At 34.5% G+C, this 22,560-nt stretch overlaps 2 long non-coding RNA genes across 2 annotated transcripts in view; one reads left to right on the forward strand and one right to left on the reverse strand.

The window, feature by feature from the left end:
• Positions 1–16,466, forward strand: part of LOC129146886 (uncharacterized) — a 113,693-nt gene extending 97,227 nt beyond the window's left edge. The window contains exons 2-3 of the long non-coding RNA XR_008554231.1: positions 7,679–7,795; positions 16,094–16,466. This is a non-coding gene — a long non-coding RNA (uncharacterized LOC129146886). The remainder of the gene's footprint in view (positions 1–7,678; positions 7,796–16,093) is intronic.
• The window catches only part of LOC119259613 (uncharacterized), a 339,306-nt gene that overhangs the window by 2,680 nt on the left and 314,066 nt on the right, over positions 1–22,560 (reverse strand). The window lies entirely within an intron of this gene.

Raw genomic sequence — 22,560 nt, forward strand, 5'->3', positions numbered from 1 at the left:
TTTCTGAGTTATATTGATGCTACCAAATTTAGCTTTTTATAATAACTTAAACTAATGCTTTTGGAGAATTAAATAGAAGCAATTAGTGTTGGCATGTGTGATTTGCTCTCTTCAAATATGTGGCAGTTGGCAGGAAGATTACTTGTGCTGTAACGGACACATCTTGTGATGTTATAGCAAGTCACCCTAGTGTGTATAGACTGTACATTAAATGACTAGCAGAACATGCAAATGTCAGACTTCTCAAAAATATTTTCAAATAAGTCATTTCTTATACATTTATATTCAATTTGAATGTTTTATTTACTCTGTATAAATTAGTTATTATAATTTTTGAATGATTAGAATTATAGTAAAATCTTACACCAACATTTTTTTTTTTTTTGATAGTTGTTGATGTTAATGTTCCTGTGGCAGTAACTTCTTAACTACAAACAAATTAATTAGAATAGCTATAGGGGCCCTCCCCTGGTGGTCCAGAAGGTTGAGTGCAGCGTTGAGAAGTTCTTCACAGCTTCTGCAGTGCAGTTCGATACCAGCCGGCCAGCGGGTGAGGGTCCCACAAGGCGCGGCAGATCTCTCCTGTCTGGCCCACTGCTCCCTTCAGCAGTGTATTTCATCAGTCTGCCTGTTCTGTTCCCTGCTCTGTCTCTGGTGAATCCTCTCACCCTTCCATGCGTCTGGCCTGTACCCCAGTTCTTATATAAATAAATAAATAAATCTTTTTTAAAAAGTGGCAAAGGCCACTTAGAAAGTTTTTTTTTTTTTTTTTTTAAAGAATAGCTATAGGTAAGACTTCAAGCTATATAGTTCTTAAGCTAATTAAAAAATAAGTTCATGTGGTTATAGAATAAATTAAATTCTTGTATTTCCTTTTTCATAACAAAAATATGTTTGTGGATATTTGTGTTACAACAAAACAATTCCACACTAAATTCAGAATATATGTAATACAAGTCTGCCATCTACTGACTGAAACAAAGTGATATTATGATCTAAACCTGGTTAAAACATTGAATAAGAAAAATACAGCTCTAGCTGTCTAAGAAAGTAGATTAGTGTTCCAGTGAAAGGTTATTTTAAGATAGTATGAGTAACGTGAAAATACTGTTGCAATCGTTAGCAATACACTAAATCATTTCTGAGCAAATGTGATACCCACTGAGAACAATTTCTCCACTCTCTGATAATCTGCAAAGCAGTTTATAAAACCTTAAATTCATATAAAGCTAGAGGTTACTGCTATGAAAAAAACTAGACAAAATGAAATTGGAAAACATGGAACTTTGAATATAAATGAGTGATGTGGGAATTGGATCATGATTTAAAAATGAAAAATTGAAGAATTAGAGTACTTATGTTAGAAGACAGTTTTATTATTTGTATTACCACTTTATGAAATCTCATAATATAAAACTAACTGCATAGTCAGTTTCATAAATAAGTGGCAAATATTTCAAAATTAAGCACATTCCAAAATTAAACAATAACCAATATGTGCACAGGTGAAATTTTGTCTTTAAAAATAGTAAGTCAATTTTGCCATTCACTGATCTTACATAGAACATAGGATCAGGTCTGAGAAGAAGAAAATATAGAGAAGAATATATTGCTCTAAACAATACAGTAGAGTGTAGTTTGTAAAACTTTATAGTAAACTTAATGCTAAATAGAAATCCGTCAGTACCATGTGGAATTAATTAGCAATTAATATAAAATAGCAATAAATGCATACTCACCCTTATGATTCTGAAGAGTTTTCTTTAGGGACTCAGTATGAAATATAAATTAGCAGATCCCATTGAAAATAGCTAACTGCATGTTTTTTTAAGACTCAAATTTGAAATTCTTAATATATTAACATCAGGAAAACACCTAAGTAAAACCGGACCTAATGTTCTCTCTGGTCACTAAAAACCCTGTAACGTAAATTGTGTAAGTTGTCATAAGACATAGATTAGGGACAAAAGTGGGTAAGTTGGCAGGTTTAACTGATTACATCAGATAAAAATAGAATATTTGCTGCTAAAGCATGTAAGAGTTAAGAATTGTTTACTTTTTAATTGCAATAAAAGTCAATAATAGGGTTTAATACCATAGTAGTCTGAGTTTAGATTTCTTTTATAAAGATTATTTATGCATACAAGAACTGGGGTACAGGCCAGAGATGCAGGGGTGGGGGTGAGAGGATTCACCAGAGACAGAGCGGGGAACAGAACAGGCAGACTAGCTAAAATACACTGCTGAGGGGAGCAACGGGCGAGACAGGAGAGGTCTGCTTTGCCATGTGGGTTGCTCCATAGTGCAGTGCTTAAGTCCTTGCACCACCAGGGAGGTCCCTGAGTTTAAAATTTTTTAAAAATATTTTATCTCCAATCTATTTTTTCCGGTAATTGAAAAGATGAACTTTACTTTTTTTTTCAAACTTACTTTGGAGAGTAGAAATGAGTTCTTGCAGACAAGGCAATTTTCATAGATATTTTGATGACATAGATAACATTTCATGTGAACTTGTCAAAATAGAACAGAACTAAATAATATATTTATATGGGTCATATTTATAAGCTCATTTTATTAAAAATTACATTCTTTTATTTGTAAAAGCTCTAATCCTAACAAAACTAGAAGCTGTTTTTAATGTAGATTATATATTTTGAGCTAATGATTTTTTTTCATTTTCAAATAAAGTCACAGGTTACTAGATATCAAAGAGCTCTGTATTTAAATCATATTATGATTAAATCCTTAAAAAAATTTCAATGAGTATAGTTGTATTGCTTATAAATGTCTATAATGCAATTATAGGCAGTCTTTATTCCTACAATAGCTAACTAGATAACCAGCTATCAGTTGATTACTCAAAAACTATATGTAGGGCATCCCCAGTGAAGCAGCAGTTGAGCGCTAGGCTGCGAAGCTGTCTGCAGCCTCTGCAGCACTGGTTCAATCCCCGGCCACTGGGTAGGGTCCCACATGGCGTGCAGACCTTTCCTGCCGCCCTCTGCTCCCTTCAGCAGTGTATTTCGGTCCATTTTCCTGTTCTGCTCCCCGCTCTGGTGAATTCTCTTACCCTCCCATGCTTCTGACTGTACCCAGTGCTTGTATACATAAATCAATCTTAAAAAAAAAACCTATATGTAAAAGTCATTCCAGTCATTTTTATAATCTTAATGACCAAATCAAATAACTAATATAGTAGTTGCACATTTATAGGGAATGTTAAAACCAATGATAATCTTCATTTGGTGGTTTAATATCCTGAAGAAGTAATGAGACAGCAATATAAATATTGGTTTAAAGCATGTTTATAATACACATTGTGACCATTTTACTAATTATATTTATGGAGCAAAATTATTGATCAATTAAGTGTATGCATTCAATGCAGTTACTATTTTGAACATATACTTTGTTCAACTAACTCCTGAAATTTTGGTACAAAGGCAAATGAGTGATTCTACAATTAAACATAATTTTCTATGTTCAAGAAGAGCAGAAATAGAACCTTCATGGAAATAAATTATATGCTAAATATTCAGAAAGCATTAAAACCTCAAGCCCTATTCAAATGTTCTTTACATTCTGTGACTATTTAGAGCTAATCAAAATTAAAAAGTCAGATGTTAGTTATTCTGAGTGTTTTAACATGAATGATTATCTTGTGTTTTAGGAACTGTAAATGTAAATAAAAAAGTTATGGAAGGGAATTTATAAGCCATGTTCTAACATCTAAAGATACAATGTAGATGGACCCTCACTAATAGTAGAATAACTAAAGAAGGTATTTATTTCACTTAAGAGTTTGGAGATAGGCATTTTAGGTCTGGTGTTCCCATTCAAGGATTCTCTCATGGTACAAGACTCCATCCTTTATTTTTTTTTTAATGAGGTTGCTTTGGTTTATAATACCATATATGTTTTAGGGGGCTAGATTCATACCTTCTCAGACATGGCTCATTCTTGTAAACCTTTATCCTCCTGGCTACATGGTGGCTCACCTAAGCCTCACGTCTCCATTATAGCCAAGGAAGAGTTGCACAACTTCTCATTACAAGCATTTGACTTCCAACATAAAAACTTTCTCAACAAATCAGTGCTTACAATTTAATGGCCGAAATATTTTACAAGCTTTACCTTAGCTAAAGTATTAACTTTCCTTACTCTGCAGTAAAGAGAAGCAACTGCAAGCTACTCTAGTTTCTGTGATAAATGATAAATAAACCAAGTTAGAGTATATTACACAATGCATGTAGTCAAAGTGGATTGAAGAATATGCAGGTCTCATTTATTTCCAAAAGCATTACAAAGCTATCCAAATTCTCCTTTGAAAAATTGTTCTATAAAAAGGTGGTGTGCTGGGATATAGCCTCTTTTTGCACATGCTCTATTTAATAATTATATTTAATTTTATATATATTCTTTGATTGCTTTATCCTGCACATTTCCAGAGAAAAATAATGGAAGTCATATCAGCTTTCAAATTGTTCTGAATCTCTGTATTAGATATAAATATATATGTAAATATAAAATATTAATGGATTGATGCCTTATGTGGTGATACCTGAAAGAGGATGTGCAAAGTCATTTTGCTCTATAGATAGGGCCCCAGAATGAGTGAAAATATTCTGAGTGTCTTTAATACTCCTTGTCCAGATAAAAATAAACTCCAAATGAACATACTAAAAATACTGAAACATCAGATAGTTTAAAATGCTCAATGACCTTGTGTTCACTCCTTAGCCAATGTATTTTTCCATGATAACAGTATAAAACAGAGGATAACATTTTGCTATCTATTCATATAAGACTTCACATACAATAGTTAATCTTGGGCAAATGGGTTTCGTTTACAATACTGTTAAGTTTTTAGGAGAGTGTGACATGATCAGAAATGAACAGGCTCCATAGGAAAAGGGAGGAATTCCAGACTTACATGAAGTATTATCCAGTTCAATAAATTGCCATAAGATAATGACTGGTCACCTCAAAATGTTTTTATTGAACTCAACCTACATTAAATTCAGTTTTATATCCTGAGTCATTTGCCCAAATATAATGAATCTTAATGCTAGTTTTATTAAAGATTTTTTAATGTGTAATTTTTAGGGTATATCATATATATACATGGTTATGTGTTCATGGGTACCCTTTATTCTGAAAGAATGAAGATGACATTTTGATTCAAAAAAGAAAGACTGTGACCATATAACCTTATAAACTATACTATATCCTAGTGGGAGTCTACTTTATCCTGGGGTTGTTTATTTGTTTAAAATACCTTAAATGGAAATTAGGCCTTAATAGATTTTAGTCCATAAATATTTTCATTATTGTATTGGTTTCGGCATTTTTGGTTGCAGTCGTCTTGATTGCTAACATTTAAGTCGTGCAAACATTATGTCAAGCTTTGTGCTATAAACATTACTTATATAAACACTGTTAATCCTCATAACAATTCTATGAAGTCATAAGCATTGTTTTCCACATTTTATACATTAGAAAAGTAAGTCACAGGGAAGTAAATTACCAAAACCACAAGAGTAGTTGGCAGGCTGAGATTTAAACTGAGGATGCCTGCTCTGCTTTTTATGTCCATGGACACTGTGAAAGTCTGGTAATTTATAGTATGAAATATATTTTTGCTAATACCTTTTCATTTTATCAGAACTATATGTATAACTAATTTAGATGCTTGTCCTTTTTTTAATCGAAGGAAGATTTTTGTGGCAGTTTTTCTAATATCTGGAATTTAGGAAAAAGCTGCATTCAAATTGTCTCCTTAAATATTTACTGACTACATATGTATCTCATATTTATGATATTCACATGTTATAAATAAGTAAATATGTTTTGTCAATGGGAAATAAGAATAAGCAAGTTGTATGTTTTGTTATTCTATTGCTAATCTCTTTGTGAAACTTTTATAAACTGTAGTAGAACCAATATATGGTAAATTTAATACAGTGGAAGAGAATAAAACAACATCTGCCACAAAAATATCCATCACTAGTTCCATATTCTCAATGGCTTCTGCAAGCTGGTAATAAGGAGATATAAATGATTTGACTCTGCCAATTTCTAGTTGTGCAGCCAGTGTAAAATATAGGGATTATAAAATGTTCCTCTGTCACATATTTTGGCGGTGATTGGAGTATCTAGTGAAATATGAGATTTTATTCTTAGCACTTTAAGTTAATAACAATAACTGTAAAACTAATATTGTTCTTTCCAGTAATTGCCATCATCCATCATACTGCCGAGTAATGCAGGGACAAATATGTGCCACTTTGTTTCATTGCAGGCTCCTGGGTAAAACTATGATATTATCACTGAGTCCTTTTTACTTAAAACATTATTCAAAGAAATTATATAGTAATGAAATCATATATTTAAAGGGAGCACAAAACTAAGAGTGCAATAATGATTTTATGTTTTATAGCAGTCCACCACCTACACCCTGACCTGGTATTCTGAGGGTATCAATTTGTTATAAATATAGTAGAACAACTTGCAAATTAGTAAGTAATAAGTCTTTAGCCAAAGTATAGTTTCTAAACATATTCAAAAATGAATACACAGACCAAGGAATAGACTGCCTAGTACTCACATTCCCAAAGACATTTAAAAAATTTAATGGAATTATTGGAGTCTAAAATTGCCACATTATCTTCCTACTCTTCTAAAATAGCAAGAGAAAATCATGAGTAAAAAAAGGAAATGAAACAGGAAAAATAGCATGCTTTTGAGTTAATATTTACCTTCATAGTAAGTTTCTCAGTGTAACTTTTTAGCTTCAAGAACTGCTACTTTTCCACAGGAGGTCCATATTAGTAACAGGTGAGTTATTATTAACATGCACTTTAAGATAGCTCACAGTCAAACCAAATGCCAACTCCAATATGCATTTGCATTTTTCAAAGTATCTTGGATGTTAAGTCTCATTTCACAATCACTTAAAGGTGAAAGGGCAGGTTGCTATGAAAAAGTCATTAAATTCTCTCAGAAAAGACCAGTTGAGTAACTTTAAAGGCAAAGAGAAAAATGTAAGTTGAGATAATGAAAGTCACAGTCAATAAAGTCACCTTAGCATTGGTCTCAGAAAAGATGAACCAAGGGATGGAAAGCTGTGGACAGTTCAGGAATTCTTTTTCACTAGTGCTGGTTCCTTTTCTGTATCTGTTTTTCCTATCTTGCAGTCAGGTTTGTGCCCCTGACTGTTAGTTCCACATGTTGGAAGATAGTCTGACAGTTCATGATTAGAGTCCAAAAGTCAATCCAATTCTAAATTATTAGGGAAGAAACTGGTAGGTCCAACTTGGGATGTGGTTCCCACTCCTGGCACAACCAGTGCCAGCCAGAGTAGCTGCCATGAATGTACTAATCTATTGATTTATCTCTCTGATCCCTCTTTTGAAGCCACAATTTTAGGATTTAGAGGTCCTGTAACTCAGAAGTACTGAATGGTAGACTATGTTACCCCCAGATATGCTACTTCCTTTCTTAGGGGGTCATAATCTAGTGCCCCTCTTTATTTTTCCACAATTGCCTCTTTGTTCAACTTAGTATAAAATATTTAAGTTTCATGAGTTTCCCAAGGCTTTGTTTCTTTAAGTGGACTTCCTTATGTAAAACGAGATAAAATCTAATGCTTTTCTCATGTTAATATATCCTATGTCAGTTTTTTCAGGAGCAGCTGAAAATCCTAGGAGGACAGACGTGAAATACCGCCCCCAACACACAACTGTGCAAGGATAGATACCAGCTAATTATTGTGGATATGCTTTGTCAAGATCAGGTAAGAAAATGAATCACAATCCTAGCAAGAGTAATCAAGAGTTTTTTCTAATGTCAGCAAGGTAGAATGCATCTCTGGCACTCAAGTAATACACTCATACATATCTTGATACTACCCCGTCCAATTCTGAAAACAAATGCAGCAGCCACATCAGGAGAAGGCCTGGTGACGAGAGGTCAAATGTCTAGGGATGGCCAGAAAAGCCACCATCAGCGAAGGAGATGAAACACGGGTTGTAGAGAAAGAGCTGAAAGGGAGTAATGTCACTAGGACCAACTGTAGTGGCAGGGGCTATAGTTTTTCCTATTTGTCTTCCTCTTTAAAAGATTCACAAAGGCCCCAAGTGAAATTTTAGGACAACTATTTTCATAGGAGATGAATTTCTGCTTAAAAAAATGGTATGAGGGAAAGACTGTAATGGATGCACCATCCAGATCTTCCCTGTTTAGGACCAAGGCATTAATTCCCCAGTGCCAGCTTTGATGGCTCTCAGCTAAGTTTCTCCCCAGGAATAGCTCTCATTGGAAGGGGCTGCTCATATCAAGGCCATTGGCTTTTTAGTGAATAATTGTATCATTATTTGGTCTATATCATGAAGTGCAAGAGATGTCCCCTAGCTTCCATTTACATCTGAAGCACTCCCTATGTCACCAAGAACAGCTGTATGAAAAAAATTTGGTCAATTTCTCCCTTTTGCCTGTCCTGTTTTCACTCACATCGGATAGTTTCTGAGAATACTTTTATTTATTTTTTTAAAGACAGAGGATCTTTTTTTTAACTTTTTTTTTTTGAGATTTATTTATTTATACAAGCACTGGGTACAGTCAGAATCATGGGAGGATGAGAGAATTCACCAGAGCCAGAGCGGAGAACAGAACAGGCAGACAAAGTACACTGCTAAGGGGAGCAGCAGGCAGCAGGAGAGGTCTGCGCGCCATGTGGGACCCTCGCCCAATGGCCGGGGATCAAACCTGTGCTGCAGAGGCTGCGGGCAGCTTCACAGCCCAGAACTCAACCGCTGCGCCACCAGGGGTGGCCCTCTGAGAATACTTTAAAACTTAGTTACACAAATACTAAAATCTTTATCAATTTTCCCCACATTCATATCTTACAGATTATCTCTTCTCATACTCAAACTGAGTATGTTCAAATCCCAGTTGTATTTCAATGTGTAATTGGCCATATTTTATGGAAAAAATAAAAATAAAGATTGAAATAAGGTCTTATTACAGAAAGTGAGATAATTACAAAAATCACTGACTTCTAGCACTCTGCAGTTACTCTATGAAAGGAAAGATTTTATTACTATCATATATACTTGTATTTCTATCATTCATATTAAATTGACAATATATATGAATATATATGCATAATTACCATATTTTTTTCCTTAAGTAGCTAAAACACATTTTTCTCATGAAACTGAGTAAATGCAGTGAGGAAAGTATTTATCTTAATTTATACATTCATTAAACATGTAAGTTGATCAGTGACATACACAGTTTGATGATCATTCCTTAAAAAGGTGGAGGGGTAGAAGTATTTACAAGAAAGAGGAAGAAATCTAAATATATAGGCATCTAATATTTAGCAGGATATTAATCTAGTAGGACTGTAATGGCACATAATGGTGCCATAAACAGAATTTTTTCTCAGTTCTGATGGTTAAAAGTCTAACATCAAGTTTGATTTCTTCTCTCCCTTAGTGGAAAATTGACCCATTTCACATGTTCATGTGGCTTTTCTCAGAAATCTGGTCTGTCTTCTTGTTCTAATAATGACACCTGTCTTCAAATTAGGACCCCATTTAACATTAATCACCTCTTTAAAGGGTCTATTTCCAAATCCAATCATGTTTGGGGATTAGGACACCATACAAATTTGAAGGGTATACATACTACCATAAACCGAATCAAATTAATCCTTAATTTTAAAAAGGAAATAGAGCAAATTTTCAAAATAGAGGCATGCAGCATCACGTTATTACAAAAAGCATAATGTTAAATAGAACCAAACACTTCTGGATTCAAGTAGAATTATTCAATCTATTTGTTCACTGGAGAAGTATAAGCATGTAATTTGGGGACATGAGAAAGAGAAGTGTAATCCATCCAATTTACCCCATCTCATGAGAGTGTAGTGGCTGTGTCACTTTCCAAATCTGCATTCATTGAATTCATGTTGAAAGCCTAAAGGCAGTAATGGTAGTTTATATAACACAAACATCTAGAATAAGTTACTAATCAGCATTCCTGAGCACACCCCTAATTGGAGAGTATTGAGTTGAAGAAATAGTAGCTGGTGTGGTTACATATGCATAAGGGATATGATCCTATACATCTGACTCATAGTATGCAAACCAAATATACAAAGATATATAGAGGGGAAATGATAACCGAAAAGGTAAACAATGTTATTCCATTTTTATGAAATCAACAAACAGTTGATCTAAAAGAAGTGGTTAAAGATGTATTTTACCATAAGAAGTTCTTAGTTTGTCAGTCCAAACTTCACAAAAGGAAAATTTCACCTTAGCACTAAGATTTCTCAGTGCCTACTACAATCCATGTGTCAAAATAATCACAGAACTTGATGCATAAATTGTTAAAATGTATTCTATCAGGTAAGTATTATTTTATATGCACTAGATATATAAACCTGAAAATGTCTTTCATTAAAGAGGCATTATGCAAACAAATCAATATAAAACTACAAATGTAGATAAATGTTATTAAGATCATGAAAATGTGCCATGGTAGAAAATGACAAGGGCAGATCTAATTAGAAAGGATGTTTGAAGAAGACCTCTTTGAGATGATGATATTTAAACTGAGATTTGGAGGATGAAAAGTGGCAGGCTTTGTGAAGAGCCCTAGAAAATGCACTCCTGGCAGAGAGAATAGCATGAAAGGGCACTAAGTAGGACAGTTCTTGGCTTGTTTTTTGAACTGAAAACAGGGTATTTTGGCAAAGCAGAAGTTGTGACTCAAATGTCTATTGGGGCCTCAGGTAAATGAGTGATGTAGAGAATATCGTAGTTGTATTCTTTTTACACAGATACACTTAATTTGCATATTAATGGAATCAGAATTGTACTCTTCCCAAAGGGACACTTTCTGATTGCATATTAAACACATAGGAATATTTTCACTAACACAAGGAAATATGACCTTTCTTAATTTTGTGATATACTAGTCTTCTGGGCCCATCTTTTGTTTTCTTCCCTTCAACTTTGCAATATTAAAAACAACAAAGCAAGCTCAATGGCAAATGATAAATGACATTGGACCTTGGGGTCTTTTGGTGAATTGAAACTACACATTTCTCAAAGATCAGAGACACTGTACAACCCTAGTGATGTTCCAGCTAACTCCAGCATCTATATTTAATTGCATTATAGGACAGAAACCCTCATTTTAGAAAACATTTTATAATGGACATAAGACAAGACAGTTTGCTATGGGGGGATGCCATTTTTATCTTTCAGTAATTTATCCAATCTTGTTACTCTAAAGGGACTAAACTTTTTAAAAAGATTTATTTATGCATACAAGAACTGGGGTACAGGCCAGAGGTACAGGGGGTAAGGGTATCTACCAGTGACAGAGTGGGGACAGAACAGTCAGACTGACTGAAATACACTGCTGAGGGGAGCAGCGGGTGAGACAGGAGAGGTCTGCACCATGTGGGTAGCTCCTGGCCGCAGATCGAACTCATACTGCAGAGGCTATGGATAGCTTCACAGTGCTGTGCTTAATCCATTGTGCCACCAGGGATGCCCCAAACTGTATATTCTAAGGATGTTCACAATATAATATGCTTGGAAAAATTACCTAGGACAAAAATGAACATTCAGTACTTTTGCTTATAAGATGTGCGGAAATGCAAGGGGCCAATAGAGAATTGTTTAACATAAAGAGGACTGATTTTTACCTTACATATTAAACCATAATGAGTGAAGTAGTGAGTCTTTTAAGATGTTTCAAGAAAGAGGCAAGAGCTAGACTGTATAGAGGCTTATAGACAACCCAAAATATGTTCTTTATATTAAGTTTAATGGGAATTCCTTATTGGAATATGAAAAGAGGATATAATCCACAGTTTTCCAAAGAACAGTTTCATACTTACGTGAAAAATGGACTTGGCCGGGACCAGATTGATCATTTAGGAAAGCCATCTCAAGATGTCTAGACATGATATGATGGCCTAGCTAGACTTGTATAATTGCAGATAAAGAAGATTGATTTTCTTATAACATCTAGAGGTCTGATTAATTAAGAGTCACAGTTTTTGGTTTGAAAATTTAGGACAATAGTTGTACATATATTTGAAAGAGAAAAGTAGTAAAGTAATGAGGAAAATCAAGAGACTAGATTTTGGATGTGCTATTTGTTAGAAACCTATTAAGCACCTATTTTAGACACTCAAAGACTAAAGCAAAGTAGTTAGATGGATATACAATTTGGATGCTCAGAAGTTTCCCATTAGATGCATACTGTTGGGAGCAACTTGCATACAGATGCCATTTAAACGATTTGTATGAATTGGCCCATCAGGAAAGATTAAAGGGGGAAAATGTAGCAATCTGAAGATAGTTCTTTAAATATTTTTATAAGGTTGTTATCAAATTTAGAAGCAAACCAGACTAATTATAAAGGGTACAACAGAGACTGAAAAAGTACATATAAAAGGAAGGTGTGAATCCTGTGACACAAAGTTGCAAACATGGAAATTAGGAAGAAAGTAAGGCAAGACTGGTATGATTTGAAAATGAAATTGATGGTGAGGAAGTAGAAACAGAATAAGCAGGTAAATATCTCAAAATGTTCTCTATGAAAGAAATAACCAGACCTCCAGTGAGTTGGACAATCAAGGAAGGATTTCCCTTTAAAATGAATCTGGTTTATTAGGTCATTGATTCCTAGTGGCAGTGATTCTATTGAGGAAGAGATACAAAGTAGGAGAAATGGGATACAAGCCATGTAAATTCCATCCATAATCTCCGTGGAGAATCATCCCTTGATTGTATGTGGAAATTTTCTACCTTTGAGAAGAAAAGCAGGGGACAAATTCAGAAACAAATCATATACCACACATTTTACTTAAAAGATGAAGTCACTTATGTCTTAGGATTTTTATTTTCTCAAGGACACAAGAATCAAAAATATCAGAACAAAATGACAGATGGGAGGTCTGAGGCAGGAAAAGCAAGAATTATAGTTTTAGAGAGTGAGCAAATATTCACAATCACAAAAATTATATGAATTAGTATTTGAGTCTATTGTAACAACACTCATTCCAAGATGTGGACTTTTCTTTAGGAATAAATCATATTAAACATTTAAGTTTGATATTTGAGTATCCACAGTTGGAGTATCACATAAATATATCCAGGAGAGAAATGAACAAGAGATAAAGATATTTTTTAAGGGAGTGAGTATAATAAATTACAGAAATTGATACCGGACAAAAAGTCAAAATGGGTCTGCCCAAGTACACAATATTAAAGTTGTGATAGATTGTGTCTTTCCAATTGTTCTCCCAAAGCAAATTTAGGAGATGGATAATAGAGAGTGGTTTGATATAATGTGCAAATTAATGATTATTAACCACAGAAACTGGAATATATGTTTCCAAGGTGGTTGTGGTGGAAATGGAGGGAAGCTAAAATGTTTTTAGTAATCAAAGAACAGAGAAACTTAGGATCACCCACATGTATGTTTTACTTACTAAGATCAATTAGAAGTGTGGAATCAAGAGAAAAAAGGCAGTTTTATTCAGGATCAGCTGAAAACTGTAAGGACAGAATTACAACACCCTCTCCTATCACCCCCAACACACATACACCTGCAAGTAGCTACCAGCAAATTACTTTGACTACCCTTTATCTGAGACCAACAGCTAAGATAATGAGTCACAATCTTGATAGGCATAATCAAGACTTGGCTATTTTTGTATAATGTGAGTAAGAAAGAATGCTAACACCATTATGATATGGATTTTCATGGTGAAAAAAACCAGGAAAGTAGTTATTAAATATAATCAGTGCTCAGACTTAACATGTAGGCAATAATAAATTGTGTGCCATCCTATTAAAAGATAGTACCATTGTAGGTCACCAAACTTTATTTTTTTTTAAAGATTTATTTATTTATACAAGCACTGGGTACAGTCAGAAGCGCAGGAGGGTGAGAGAATGAGCCAGAGCGGGGAACAGAACAGGCAGAGGGATCGAAATATACTGCTGAGGGAAGCAGCGGGCGGCAGGAGAGGTCTGCACGCCATGTGGGACCCTAGCCCGGAGGCCAGGGATTGAACCAGCGCTGCGGAGGCTGCGGGCAGCTTTGCAGCCCAGTGCTCAACCTCTGTGCCACCAGGGGAGGCCCCACCAAACTATTTTAATTGTGTACTCACCTCTATCACTTTCTACTTGTTTCTCTTTATTGGCTGAGGCCTGCCTGACCCTGGTCTTAGAGTAGCTCAGATACCAGGAATTAATGCACAGAGGCCTCATCTCAGAGTATTAGGTTCCATTTTTAATTCTCCTAATTTGATACAGCTCTATAGGTTTCCCTGTAATATTTTTTCATTGTTCAATTTATTGAGTATTCCTGAATGGATATCTAACTTCAATTCGGTTTCACAGACACATTCTCACTGACAATATGACACAAGATTTCCTCCTATTTATCAAGATTGCATTGACTTAAAAACTGTTTCTGTGCTTATATCTCTTCAGACTTAAAGAACACTAGTTTTTGTGTTGACAATTGTTTTTATTACAGCAAAACTTAAAATGACATACTAATGTATATGGAGAAATCAGATTCAGATTCTACTTACTATTTAAGTGAAAGAATATTTATGTTTCTAGCTTCCTTTACTATTACTCCCAAAGTAGTATATAGTTCTTTCCTGTTGAGTATACATGGTTTCTTCAGTAGAGATAATATGCACAAATATAACTGTGGCATAAAGCAGAAAATAAACTCAATTAAAATGAAATATTTTGGTATTAAATAAATCCTGTCAGAGTGAAGAATCAGATTTTCATGCAATAATTTTCAGTGATTAAAGAACAAATTTCTAGAATATGGCATTTTTAATGGGTGAGAATAACAGGGGAATATTTCAGGGAGAATTTTATAACAAAGTGGGAAAGATGAAAATTCAAGATATATGTAAGGAAGAATGAGTTTGATGAGCAATAATAAGAGTTCTAGAATGTAAGAATGAAAATGGTAATAAGGGTCAGCTTGTAGAAAACCTATAAATTTTTTGGTAGACATTAAAGTGGTAATTCGGAGACAATGTGAGATTAATTGAGGATTTCTGAGAGTCATGAAAGTAATAAAAACCTGAATTGGGTATTTGCTGTCAGAAGAATAGAATCAACAGTAATTGAAGTATGGAGTTCAAGATAACATTTATATTTCCAGTTTGGTTAATAAGAATCTCAAAAATAGGTATATAAAATGGCAGAAGGAGAATACAGACTAAGAAAAGTTAGTAGTTTGTGATAGAATAATATGGAAGTTTCAATAGGAAGTTGGAAAGAGCTGATCCTAAAAGTAAATTTTGAATTAGAGCACATCCTCAGACAATGAGGGATTAGACATGCTAACACCCATGTAGTTAAAAATATATCCCTATAACTTATAGTTCACCTCCAGTATTCATGGGTTCCACATACACGTTCAAACAACCAACATCCACATTTGGTTGAATCCATGAATTTGGAACATCTGGACAGAAAACATCTGCATAAAAATGGACACATGCAGTTCAAGCCTGTGTTCAAGTGTCATCAGTTTTAAGCACTAGATATTGTTTCATGTAAAAATCATTGTTTTCTATAACAGCAGACTCATTATATAGGAACTGTATTAAAATCAACACTGACAAATGAAGAAATAAGATATGGGTTTGATGTACCAAACACTTAACTAGAATATTTATACTTAACTCATACCATTCAGTCCCTACTAAAATAGAGTGAGGTAAAAGAAAACAAAGGATTGTTTTGAGACTTACAACACCATGACTTACGAAAGGCAGTAGTGAAAATTTGACGAAGATGAAATTAACTTCTGTAGTCATAGGTATGACTACTTTGAAACTATTAATTTTATCATGAATAAACAATTTTATAAAGGAAGTGGAAATGAATGGTGGCAAAAGAGCACATGGAAAATTGTTTCTTTAAAATTTCTCTAGTAAGAATATTTTTCACCAATGAAAGAGGTTCCAATTCAAGATAGCAATGTAAAAAGATATTGCATTCATCTCTTCCCATAGATAAACAGACTCTACAGCTACATATAGAACAATTTCTGCTGAAGAAAACCTGATGGGAAAGACTGGTACCTCACACAAGGTATAATCTCAACTAAGAACTGCAACTAAACTGAGACCCCAAACGCCTAGTTAAGAAAACCAAGTAGGATCAAGTTATATGACAAGGCCATAGTGAACTGAATGTTTATTTTTTATTAAAGTTATTTATTTTCTTATATCATAGCTCATTTTTGTACAGTAGTTAATTCCCCACCTCAAGTGCAGTCCTATAATTCTCCCCCAACTATAGAAACCAAGATTCATCATAGAAGAACACAGTCCTTTGTGTTCTTCCCTCTACCTTCCTTGCTGTATAACTCAGACTTATGGTGACAGCTTGCCAGTTTTGTCTCTTTTTTTTTCTGACCCTTTGTTCAGTTTCTCTATACTCTGACTATAAGTGAAACCATGTTGTATTTATCTTTCTCCTGACTTATTTCACTCAGCATAAACCCTTCTAGCTTCATCCATGTTTTTGCAAATGGCACAAGTTTCTTTTTTGATTATTGAGTAATAATCCATTGTGTATATATACATCTTGATCCATTCATCTGTTTTGGGACATTTGGATTGTTTCCATATCTTAGCCATTTTAAATAGTGCTGCAATAAACACCTGAGCGCAGCTTTCCTTTTGAATTAGTGTTTTTGTGTTCTTTGGGAAGATTCCTAGGAGTGCAATCACTAGATCATGTGGGAGTAAATGATCCTAATGGACCTATGTACACAGATGCACCCTTCCCAGATATCAGCATAAAAGCAATTGAGAGGGAGGGGTGGGTGGGGGTGTGTGGGTGTGTGAGTGTGCGAGTGTGCGTGTGTGTAAAAAAAAAAAAAAGGCTTATTTGTTTCTTTTGAAGCATCAGCAGGAATCTAATGAATACATATCTAGGGACCTGCTGGGGGACTTTCCAGAGACAAGAGGCTAGTATATCACCAGATTTGCACGTCCTCTCTATTTTCCTACAGCTGATCAGGAAAGTGCTTTATGCTCTTTATGTGCACCCCAGTTATTATGACTGCAACAAAAGACTGATCTTACTCACCTGGCTCAGGCTTGTGAGTCCTATAGGGTTTTTTTTGTTAGTTTGTTTGTTTTTTTGTGGTGGGACCCTCGCCGGCGGCCGGGGAATGAACCAGCACTGCAGAGGCCGGGGAATGAACCAGCGCTGCAGAGGCTTTGGGCAGCCTCACAGCCCAGCGCTCAACCACTGTGCCACCAGGGGAGGCCTGGGTCCTACCGGATTTTAACGGAGAAAGAGTTCTTAGCCAGCTAACATCTCCAAAGCATGGAAATGACAATATAACTAAAAGGCCCATTTTTCCAAGAAAGAAGTATATTACATTTTCAGAGCTGTAGCCTAAAGGGAAGTCTTCTAATTAAACAGGCTTCTAAGAGATGAATGCAATTTTTTCCCAGAGACCTTGACAGAAACTATCTCCCCAAAATCCACTCCAGAAAACTGGTATCTCAGAATAACATGTATGTATATCTGGTGCCCCAGTTTTGTGGATGCCATCAGGAGATGCCCCCCACCCCGATTGTCTAACTTTGGTTGTCAGTATAGTTTGTTCTATGGAACTATACTAAAGGAGAGAGATCACTAGGCTAGACATCACCCCTAGGACACAGCACACATAAGGGCTTGAAACACATTTCAGTCTTTCTGTGAAAGTGTTCTATTTGTTTACTGTAGAGCTTCAACTAGAGGGGTATGCTACTGATTTGGCACATATGTTGCTCCTACACTAGGGGCCGTGACCAGTAGAGGCCATTTTTGTGTTCCACTGCTATCAGTGCATATCACCAGTTTTTCCTGGAAAGTAGCTTGTTCACAAATCCAATGTCCCAGTTTCTGTGTGACTACTGCCAAAGAGACACCTCTAGATCACCTAGCTCTGGTAACTAGAGGTATATGTGCATGTGATTTCACAAGACTCTTCTGGCATACAATAAAAGCTGATACAGTATATAAGTGCTGACTGAGCTCCTTCCCTAACAGGTTTTGATATACCCTCAACAAATGAGAACTCCATATATGAAATAATTGAACATTCACAAAGGTTTGAAAAATAATCAAGATATAGAGCAAGGGCGAACAGTAAGTTTCCTCTTCTACATGAGGGTACTCCAAGAATGGGGTGAAACAGCTGTTTTATCTCATGCATTAAAAAATAAGCCAGAGTCAAGTAAAATGAATAGAATATGTTCTAAACAAAAGAAAAAGACCTTCTTAATAATTCAGGATTTCAAAATGATGATCATAAAGATACCAAACATAGAGAATGGATGAAAACAATGAGAACTATAACAAACATAGGAAAACCAGAAATTACCAGATAATCACTAAACTGAAAAAAATACACAGGAGTTTAACAGCAGACTACATGCAACCAAAGAATCAATGAATTCAGAAGCATAGAAGTGAAACCCACCCAATTAAAGCATCCATTAAAAATAATGAAGTAATGATAACTTTATGGACTAAAGGGATGCCATCAAGAAGACCAATATTCATTGTTTCATAAGGGTTCCAGAGGAAGATATAGTGGTGGGAAACTTACTTCACCTGAAGAAATAAATAGACCTTCGAATACAGCAATCGCAATCCCAGAAAGTTCCAACCAATGTAAACTACAAAAGACCTGTACTAAAAAAGACACATTATAATTATAATGTCAAAGTTACAGACAAGGAGAGAATCTTAAAAGCAGCAAGAGAAAAATAATTTTATAAGGGGACCTCTCCACAAGACTATTGGCAAATATTCTCAGAATCTTTGCAAGATTATTCTTGATTATTCAGAATTCTTTGCAGGATTATTCAAGATTCTGAACAACAACAACAACAAAGAATACTCTAGCAATATTGTATATTTTTCAGAATTATATATATCCTTCATAATTAAAGATAGTTTTCCATACATACAAGTAAAAGCTAAAGACTAGACTGACCTTTAAAAAGGCCTTACTAGAAATGTTAGTGGAAATTCCTTATGCTGAAGATTGCTAAATAGGAAAGAATATTGAAGTATAAATATCACAGGTTATTGCAATTACAGTAAAATTCAGAATTTTTTATCAACAGCTTTAAAAGTGATCCAATAATGTAAAATACAAAATTAGTAAAACTACATAAACAAAATTTGAGGAAGGGAAGTATAGATATTCATCATACAAGTTAAAATAGCCTTGTGTGTAAAGCTCAGGGTAACTACGAAACAATATCCTATTCTCTATATACAAAATAAAAGCTTAGTAATGACTCTAATATTGTTAGTCACGTGGAGCTCTGGGATTCAAACCATGCAATTAAATAAATTACTAAGAATAAGAACGGAACAGAGGACATACAAACCATGCAAAAACAAGTTAACAAAATGGGAATAAGTATATACTTCTCTATAATTACTTTAATCATAAATGGACTAAATTCTACAATCAAAAGGCACAGAGTTGTAAGATAAACAAAAATAAGACCCATCTCTATACTGCTAAAAAAAGACTCGCTGCAGAGGTCAAAATACAGTCTGAAGTTTCAGATGAAAAATGTACTCTATGCAAATAAAAACCAAAAGAAATCTGGGATTCCTTTATATGATCATCTTGACAGAAAATCAATAAACACTGGCATTAAATGGCACATTATACTATATGTATCTATCAAATATATACATTACATGCCATCCAAAAGCAAGAAAATGCACATTCTTTTCAACAGCACATGGAACATTTTCCAGGATAGATCATGTTAGGCCAAAATCTAAATTAAAATCATACCAAGCACTTTTCCAATCACTGATATAAAACTAATCTGGAAAATGGTTAATTATATGGAAACTAATAACATACTGCTGAATAACCTCATGGGTTAAAGAAATCAAGAGAAATCAAAAAATCAGTTATACATAAATGAAAATGGAAATATATGTTAACATTTTATGGGATATAGCAAAATCAATTCTAAAATGGATGTTCATAGTAGTAACTGTCTTTATTAAGAAACAAGGGGGAAAATAATGCAAGCTAGATTAACAACTAAGGTATAATAGAAATATGAAAAAATTAACAGTAAAAAAAAGAATTTAAAAATCAGTTAAAATACAGACTAAAAACAAATATCAATAAAAGAACTGTACTTTGAAAAGATGAACAAAATTTATAAAACTTTAGACTCACAAGAGGACTCAAAATTAAAAATGAGGCATTGTAAAAAAACGTTACTGGAATAAAAGTTTAAAAATAAAAAAAAATATATGATTATCTCAGTAGATGCATAAAAAACGTTATTTGGGGGCCTCCCCTGGTGGCACAGCGGGTTGAGCGTAGTGTTGTGAAGCTGTCCACATCCTCTGCAGCGTGGGTTCAATCCCGGCTGGCCGGTGAGAATCCCGCAAAGTGTGGCAGACCTCTCTAGTCTCACCCACTGCTCTCCTCAGCAGTATTTCACTTAGTCTGCCTGTTCTGTTCCCCACTCTGTATCTGGTGAATCCTCTCACCTTCCTGCACATCTGACCTATATCCCGGTTCTTGTATGTATGAATAAATAAATCTTAAAAATAAAGTTATTTGACAAAACTCAATACCTATTTATTATAAAAATTCACTGGGTATAAAGCACCTCAATAGAAAGAGACCATGTATGACCTGCCCACAGCTAACATCACTCTCAATGTTAAAATGCTAAAATGTTTTCCTCTAACTTTAGGAACAAAACATGTTTGGCCACTTTTACTTAAGAGTACTGAAATTCCTAGCCAGAGAAATTAAACATGAAAAAGAAAAGTTATCCAAATTAAAAAGAAAGAAGTAAAGCTGTCAGTATTGTAGTTGACATAAGAAAATCCCATGAACACCATCAAAAATTGCTAGAACAAATTCAGTAATATAGGATAGGACACCAATATCCAAATATCTCTTGCAAGTTTAAAATGCAAGTTTAAAATTTTCCTATGTAAAATGACATAAATAAATATAAATAAATTTGACCAAAGAGTGAAAATCTTGCATACTGAAAATATAACTGGTGAGAAAAACTGAAGACACAAATAATTGGAAAGTATTCATATTCAAAGTGGAAGGATTAATATTGTTAAAACATCCATACTAATTTAAGCAATCTATTGAGTCACTACAATCCCTACCAGAATTTCAAACTCATTTCTCAAAGAAATAGAGTATTTCTAAAACTTGAATAGAAACAAAGACACCAAATAATCAAAGGAATCTTGAGAAATAAGAACTAAGTTGGATACATTACATTTCCTGATTTCATTATATATTATTGCATTATATATTACACAAAAAAAATTAAGATTTATTTATTTATACAAGCACTGGATACAGTCAGAAGCACGGGAAGTTGAGAGAATTCACCAGAGCCAGAGTGGGGAACAAAACATGCAGACTGACAAAATACACAGCTGAGGGGAGCAGCGGGCACAGCAGGAGAGGTCTGCATGCCATGTGAGTCCCTCGCCAGAGGCTGGGGATCAAACCAGCGCTGCAGAGGCTGTGGGCTGCTTTGCAGAGCAGCGCTCAATAACTGCGCCACTGGGGAGGCCCTACACAAATATTGTAATCAAAAAAGTATGTCTTGACATTAAAAACAGATCTATAGCTCAATGGAACATAATAGAGAGCCCAGAAAACATGCACACGTGTTCAATTAAATTTGAAGGGAGGGTTCAGATTGTCATTGGGGAAAAAAAAAAATCTCTTCAATGTTGTGGAAACTGGAGGCGGAGGGAGAGGGGAGAGAGAGAGAGAGAGAGAGGAGAAAGAGAGAGGAAGGGAGGAAAGAAGTGGATCATTATCTTATACCAGACACAAAAAATAACTCAAGATGAATTGTAGGCTTTATCATAGGACTAGAAAGTATTAATTTCTAAAAGAATACACAGGTGGTTATTTGACATTGATGTCTTTTTTTTTGTATTTGACATTAAAAAGAAAGGCAAACACAAAAAAGAAAAATGGGACTATATCAAACATTTCCTGAACATCAAATAAATTCAACAAAATGAAAAGATAACATACTGAGAGAAAGAATATTTGCAAAAGTCATGGATCTGATACAGGTTTAATATACAAAATAAACAAAGAAGACATACAACTAGATATAATTAAAAATATGCAGAGGATCTGAATAGTTTTCCAAAGATCATATTCAGATGACCAACATGGGTATGAAAAGGTGTTCAACATCACTGATCAGAGAAAGTTAAAATTGTAAGATTTTGATACTGAGATCTCACACCTGTGAGAATTATAGACTCAAGATGCACTTGTCAAAAATACTTTTGGCATAGAAAACAATTAGAATACCATACTGCCCCTAGTGAACTGATACTCTCATATGGAGGCTTATACAGTAAAAGTCTGCAAATGAAATATACTATAATATGCCCAGAAGGTTCACTGTACTTC

This window comes from Talpa occidentalis, unplaced genomic scaffold (assembly GCF_014898055.3).
Source record: "Talpa occidentalis isolate TD23 unplaced genomic scaffold, MPIMG_talOcc4v2.1 talOcc4.5, whole genome shotgun sequence".
Taxonomy (NCBI): Eukaryota; Metazoa; Chordata; class Mammalia; order Eulipotyphla; family Talpidae; genus Talpa; species Talpa occidentalis.